This window comes from Canis aureus, chromosome 7 (genome assembly GCF_053574225.1).
Source record: "Canis aureus isolate CA01 chromosome 7, VMU_Caureus_v.1.0, whole genome shotgun sequence".
NCBI lineage: Eukaryota > Metazoa > Chordata > Mammalia > Carnivora > Canidae > Canis > Canis aureus.
In genome coordinates this window covers 58,597,796-58,605,356 of record NC_135617.1, presented here as the reverse complement: position 1 = coordinate 58,605,356, position 7,561 = coordinate 58,597,796, and the positions used below count along the sequence as shown (strand labels likewise).

The window sequence follows — 7,561 nt, the reverse complement described above, 5'->3', positions numbered from 1 at the left end:
CGAGATTACCATGCTTACTGGCATTGAAATGGCCTGGGGGCCTCAGAAGTGTCACAAAACAGTTTCTTAATGAGGGGCATTGTGAACAGAAAACTTGGGAACATCAGGTGGTAGGAGGCAGTATCAAAGTGCAGATAACAGTGAAAGAGAATGCAGAGAGGAAGAGAACACAATGGAGAATTAACCTTTTAAAAGTCTGTGTGTATGTTCATTTATTGATGGTACACACCGCCTTTTCCAGAAAGCATGTAAGAGAACTAAAATGCCCAAGAGACAAAGCACAGATGGGAATGGAGGAAAAGGCATGGGTTGAAGGTCCACGGATCCAAATCCTCTGTCTTTTACAAGGACAGTGATTGTAGGTGAATTAGATAACTGGCTTCAGCCTCTGTTTCCCAACTATCACATCGGGGTTATCAAAGATTAGACACCAGGTACACCAGGTACATAGTGTGCCCATCAGGGCAGTTTCCTGGAACACAGTAGACCTTGAGTGACTGCAATCTATTATTATTGTTATTTTACCAAGGAGGAGGAGAGAGAAGTATCCTTACCATCCTCACCCTCGTCCTCACCACCCCCATCACTACCACCCTCATCATCACCATCGTCGCTAATATTTACTTAGTGCTCACAATAGCATAAGGCACAGTCCTAAGTTCTGTGTATGTATTACCTTATTTAATCCCTACAACCCCCTAAAAGTGGAAACATGAGAAAGAGATGCACAGAGAGCCTAGGTGATCTGTCCATGGTCACACACCTACCCCGGACATGGCATCAGTTGAAGAAAGTGGTGGTCCCTGCCAGCGTCAGGCTGTGCCCGCAAGCTGAGCATAAGGTCACTCTACCCATGCCCCAGGATGTAACCTGATGACAAGACCAGGAACTTTCTAGCTGCCTGTGACTGATGGAATTTGTGTGAGAGAATTTTAACCTGCACAGCAATATTTGAGCGGGAGGCATTAAGAGCAGAGGAGGATGGTGTGGAAAAAAATACCCATGAGCCAAGTACCCCAGACATCAGAAGATTTTCCAACTCCCCTACATAAAACTAGCCCTTCCTCTCCTTGCTTGCTGAACGACGGGAACAGAGGAACCCCACTGATTTCTAATTCACTCCTTGTAGCCCATCATTCAATGTCCTCAGGTGGGCCAGTCATCTTGTCCCAACAACCACAGATGAGATGCAGCAACCTTACCTCCCGTTGGCACTTGCACCATTAGAAATAAACACACAGAGGAAATCTCTGGTTAAAATGCATGCAATGTTCCTTTAAAATACACAGGAGCTTTCTAAGACAGCCATTTCACTTGGCAGTTGGGCGCTCAAAGCTCCAAATTAAACAAGAGTGTTAGTGAATTGAGCGAATTCATCTGCTTCTCCCAATGTAAATGTATACGCCGGTGTGGCCCTCGGTGTCTGCGTGCAGCCAGGCCGTGTTTCCATGGTGAGAGGCGAGCCTGGACAGTTAGGATTTGATCCCTTCTTCCCACTTAGCCTCTGGTGCTCGGCAGATCCTATTCTTCCTTGTTCAGAGGTGGAAATTCTCTGTATGGGGTGAGCTCACAGCCTGGGGTTCTGGTCCCAGCTGAGGAAACAAAGTACCTCTTGTGATGTCCTTCTCCTTTGAGGTTTCAGGCCATCACAACGGAAGGAAGGAAGGAGGGGAGAAAGAAGGTAGGAAGGGAGGGAGGGAAGAAGAACGGGGTTACAATGCTCTTCAAACCAAGCACAAGCACAGGACTGTCCGTTAGAGAGATGCCATCTATCTAGTGGGGAGATTTAAAAGTGAAACTTCCAGTACATTGAGCAAAATGTTGCAGAGAATCGTTAAACCTTTCTTACCTTTCTTACCTTATTACGTCTCTGTTTTGCAACTGAGGAACCCAGGGCCCAGAGAGGTTAAAGCATTTCCTGGATTGGCACAGGTTGCAGAGGCAGATCTGGGCTCTACCCCTAGGGAGTCTGGCTCCAGAGTTTATGCTCAAAATTGCTAGATTTCCTCTCTGTGGCTTCCCTGTCTGGAGACGGCACAGTCAGGGTTTCAGCTTGGAGGCGTCTGCTCTAAGAACTGACTCTTCCATGGAATAAGACAAGTTACTGCGTGTTTCTGGTCTCAGCTTGCTCCTCTGTAAAATGGGTGCCGTTATCCACGTGACAGATCCTGTTGGGCTGTAATGAGGAACAGATGATACAGAAAATGCATGTGTCAGAAGTGTAGCTACAAGGGGGCAGTTAAAAAGCAAACGTGTTTATGCTGCTTTTAGATTTACATTGTGTTTTACTCATGCTACCTAAACTTCACGCCAACTCTTTGATCCAAGTCTTATCCATCCCAACCCAAATATAAGGAATTAGGTACTAAAAGAGAAGAAGTGACTTTCTTATAGTCCAGAACTTAAACCGAGGTTTTCTCACTTTTATGTTGAGGGTTCACAGGATTGTTGGCAGGGAGAGGCATAGACAATGTCATGTTCTTTGTTCTTTGCTTTATTTTATTTTATTTTATTCTATTCTATTTTATTTTATTTTAGTCTAATCGGGTACTGTAGTGACTTGAACATGGAAAGGATTAAGTTAGCTTGTTCTTCACTGAATGAATCATGACTGGATGGAGCAGAGAGGCTTGGTTAACCAGAGTCTTGGGGAAATGCAAGCTTCTTTATTTATGATTGAATTTCTGCTGAATCTAGAATCATCCTGGAACAAAGTACTGAGAATATATCTGAAACATTCCAGTTGACAGCCTTTCTCTCAGGAAGAGAAGTGTAATACACGTAAGTGAAACTTCACTGGTTGCCCAGGGATCTTGCAACGTCTCCTAGTCATGCGGTTATGGAACTTTTCAAACTAGAAAGAATCTCAGAAAGCATTTGATATGACCTTCTGCTCTGTGGGAGGATTCCCCCTTCACTGGGAACCTCGGCCAGCAGTGGAAGAGCCAAACCAACCTATCCCTATCACATTTCAGAGTTGAAATCGGATTTGGACTCAAGAATCAAACCATTTACAAGAAATGTAACACTGAGCAAATTCTTTAAGTACCCTATGCCTCAGTTTACTGATTTTTTTAAAGATTTATTTATTTATTCATGAGAGAGAGAGAGAGAGAGAGAGAGAGAGAGAGAGAAGCAGAGACACAGGAGGAGGGAGAAGCAGGCTCCACGCTGGGAGCCGGATCCTGGGACTCCAGGATTGTGTCCTGGGCCAAAGGCAGGAGCTAAACCGCTGAGCCACCCAGGGATCCCAATTTACTGATTTGTAAAAGCACACTTTAACATCTTGCTTTTCTCACTTAACTACACACCTGTAAGATTGTTTCATATCAGTACATTCAAAGCTGTCTAATTCTTTAATGCACACACACAGACACATGCACACACACTAAATTATTTAATTAGCCCACTATCAACATAGTTTATTTCCTATTTTTTGCTGTTGTAAATATTCTTTTAAAAAAAAGATTTATTTATTTATTCATGAGAGACAGAGAGAGAGAAGCAGAGACACAGGCAGAGGGAGAAGCAGGCTCCACGCAGGGAGCCCGACACGGGACTCAATCCCGGGTCTCCAGGATCAGGCCCTGGGCTGAAGGCTGTGCCAAACCGCTGAGCCACCCGGGCTGCCCAGTTGTAAATATTCTTATAATAAAGATTCTTGATCAGATAAAACAAAAAAGTAGCACCTACTTCATAGGTTGTTGTGGCAAATCAACTCATAGCAAGCAGTCAGAAGAGTACCTGACCCTTAAGAAGAACTCCATAAAGACTATTATTATTTTAATTTTTGTTGATTGGATAATTGGAATCTCTGGAAGAGGAATTATTGGAATAACAAGAAGAGGAAACAAACTGAGAAAACATGCAGCCTATCAGGGGAATGAATTAGTTATGACCGAACTGACCAACAAGCAACAGCATACACGAGGTAGAAGTTGATTTACAAGTCACTCTTAGGAAATTCAGAGGTAGTCAGTTCAGGGCTACCATGGCCTCCGTGGTATCAGGAGTTCAGACCTCTTTGATCTGAATCCTCCATTATGGATGACCTCTGTAGGTTATCCCATGGTCCCCATTTGCTGCTCCAGCTCTAGCCATTAGAGCCACATTCCAGGCAGTGAGAAGGAAAAGACCGGGAAGAGGAGTGAGGACAAAGGTACAACTTTGTTTTTAGAATTACCTGCAGCAAGCTACACACACCACTTTATCCACTTTGGCCAGGACTGAGTAACATGGTCACCCAACTGCAAGGAAGGCCAGGAAATGTAGTTTTTAATCTGGCAGCCAGGTGCTTCACAAAACATTACGAATCTAAATACCATGGAAGATGGAGAGAATAGGTATTGGAGAACATCCATAATCATTACCACAGAGAGTTTGTGGAATTTGGGGAAAGGCAGTCCTGTAAACTTTGCTTTGGTAAGAGGGAGTCTTTTGGTCCAAGCTAAGAGTTTTCGATCCATGCCACAAGGATTTTCATTAAAACTACCTCCTTCTCCCCAAACCGACACCTATCCAAGTCATGGTATAACAGGCCACTGCAACAGGGTAGAGACTCTTCCCATCCCCATGGTGGGGGGTGTATGCTTGGTTGTTTAGCTCTTATGTTGACTTTGAGACATGCCCAGGAAGAGTTGCAGACCATGTGTGGCTTGTGGAGCCAGCTCACATGACTTATGTTGTGCAAGATCAACTTGACTCAATATTGAGCCCAGGTCAGACCCTGAAAGTTTTAGCTTTTCTCCTAGAGAGAAAACCATCCCCGATAGGATCTCTCCAGGGTTCTTCTTCTAACCGTGTAATATAGACCTTCTGGTGACTTGGAATATCTAGTAAATCACATTGTAACTGATTGGGGCCTATCTGTATTCATTAGAGTTCCTCCTCTTATTCTGGATCTGATCTCTCCTTCTTGTTCCAATGTGATTATAATCTAAAGTAGTTCCACCTGGACACCATAGGCACAGAAAAGAAAACTTCGCTGATGAACATAGATGCAAAATCCTCAACAAAATATTAGCAAGCCGAATTCCACAATACATTGAAAGCATCTTACATCACAATCAAGTCACAATTTTAATCCAAGGATGTAAGGATTGTTCAGCATCTACAGATCAAACAATGGGATACACCACATTAACAAAATAAAGGTAACCAGGGAGGGGCCTTCTGCTTTCTGGAGAAGCTGGGCACAATTTTACAAGGAGTGTGTCTTCTGACTGAGGCCAAATTGTGCAATAGGTGGGGTTGGCTTCACTATCTTTGAGCTCCACTTCATAAGCCTCCTGCTCCCTCCCAGTCTCCCCAAACTAGGGGCTCTGGCTACTTCAAACTCTGCCCACCTTGGTTCCTGTTGTTTCTCTTTCTCTGAAAAGATTCTTAAGTACTTCATTACTAACTTCTCTAAAACTGCTTAGCATTTTTAGGGGACTGGACGAGTGATAGATGAATGCATCCCTATTAAACATGTTGGATGACTAACCAAGCTTGGAGCAACAACATAATTTTGAGGTAGGGCAAGTGTTAGGAAGTTTTTTGAAATTATTAATGTTTGTATCAAGAGTTTGGCAATTAACTCCCCCAAATTTATACAGAGAGAGAATTGTGGAGGTGGGATTAAGACCCAGATTCTCTGCTGGCCACTGTTCCCAGCCTCAAGGGGGATTCCAGAAAGGTCAATAGGTGACATTCTGGGGCAGATGGGTCTTTCAGGGTAGGCAGGCCTTGTCCCTCCGTCACAGACTAGCTCTGCCCTCCCAGGTTGGGCCCTGGCTCAAGGAATGGGCCTCCAAGATCAGCTAAATATATGGGACTTTGGGCTCATGAGTCAACTTGAGTCTAGCTGGGAGGAAAGTTGACCAGGAATCACAGAACTCCGAAGGTGAGCTGGGGCAAGTTTTTGTGGGAGAAATTGGAATGAAGTTGGGGCAACCTTCCCACCTCTGTCTTCTCCCCAACTCAATCTGAAAGTACGTCAAATAATGTGGTTTCAGCTCCGTTTAGCGTCTTTCAACCTGAAAGTCAAAGTTTCTCTCCAAAGGAGGGAAACCTGCATGAATTGAAACTGAAATTAGTTAATGCGAAGCCCTGTGAACTGAAACTGTCAAATTTCACACAGCTCCGGTTTATCTTTCTCTTTTCCCAGCCACCCCCACACCCCCACACATTCATTCAGGAAACAAGTCAGATTTAGATGTTTTCCAATTGCCAGGCTCACAAAAGCATCCACTCACCAAACTTATACTCTTGAATTATAATGGCAAAAAGCAGCAAGGAATTATGGTTGGTGTATTTACCACTGAGTTTGACACATTGGGCTAATTAAAAAGATTATTCCATTCATTATAGAAAGCCCATCTCCTAGAGGGCTGGGCAATTTCCCAGGGGACCTGGACTACTGGAAGGAATGGCAAGAAAATGTCTGCTTGCCTTCTTGTCCTCCCTCAATAGTCTCTTCCCTACTAGGGAAAGATGGAAACATCAGATTTACCTGAAGATGGCCCCCTCAGAGGTCTTCCCCTGATGCAACCGAAGGACGAGAGTTGTTGAGACAAGTAGGGCTTGTCTAACACTGGAAACTAGGGGTGACTATGGGATGATTTGGAGGTTTCATGAGAGGTTGCCTCCAGTATTTCTCTCCCGTAACCCTAAATGCCCACCATCAGGGTCCCAAAGGAATCATCAACTCTAGGAAGTAAATGCTCTGCTAATGATATGAGTGACTCGGCCTCCTCTGTCTGGGTTACTGAATAGGAAAGAATAATTTTCCTGGACAGAAGAGTGAGCCAGCTAGAAATTCCTTCGTTATCTGGGTGGGTTTCTTAAGCACTTTGTATTTTACTCGAGTCTTCGGTCAACTTAGGAAGGGGCCTAAAGTGAGGAAGGGAACCAAATGGAGTGAAAATTAATATTTAATGGTTTGTAAACACACTATTGTGTATGTCATCTCAATTCACTTTCTCGATATACGTTTACCAATGGTTGTTCTGAAACTCAGAGACAAACCCAAGGTCAACTGTTTAGGAAGTGGTTGAACTGGGATTCTCTGACTCCTTCATGATCTCAGTGCTTTTACTCTAAGGGAAGGGATTTTCAAGATTGCCTAGGATAATCTGCCCATTACACTGAAGACCAAGCTGAGGCTATATTGGTAAAACAAAACAACAACAACAAAAAGACCCTCACTTAAAATCACATAGCTAGTTTGGGCCAGAGAAAGGGAAGACCATGTTTCTTCTTTCCTAGACCACGATTCTTTCACCTACATGACACAATTGTAACAAGGAGACTCAAAAGGCCCTCTGCAAAGGCCAATTAAAAATATCAGAGTATGACTATGGGGTGGAAGGGAGAGTGATTTCTATTTTAGCCGTTATGAGGAGGAAATTATGTACATGAGCCTTTTAGCCACAAGTTTTCATTACAAGCAGAATATTTCTTTCTGTTGCAAACATGAATCCAGCATATTGAATGCTGGACTACTTTGCAAACAGATTCTCTATAGGGATGGATTAAAAATACCACAGTCCAGGTGATTCTAACATGTAGCCAGAAATGA

General features: G+C 43.7%; 1 long non-coding RNA gene across 5 annotated transcripts in view; it reads right to left on the bottom strand.

The window, feature by feature from the left end:
• Positions 1–1,249: 1,249 nt before the first annotated feature.
• LOC144317436 (uncharacterized) overlaps positions 1,250–7,561 on the bottom strand; it is a 30,330-nt gene continuing 24,018 nt past the window's right edge. For 2 of the 5 annotated variants that reach the window (XR_013383453.1, XR_013383450.1), the window contains 2 exons: positions 1,859–2,176; positions 1,250–1,628 (listed from right to left, as the gene is read on the bottom strand). This is a non-coding gene — a long non-coding RNA (uncharacterized LOC144317436). Of the gene's footprint in view, positions 1,629–1,849; positions 2,177–7,561 lie in introns of all 5 variants that reach the window. The other 3 variants (XR_013383452.1, XR_013383454.1, XR_013383451.1) reach the window with 3 other exon arrangements.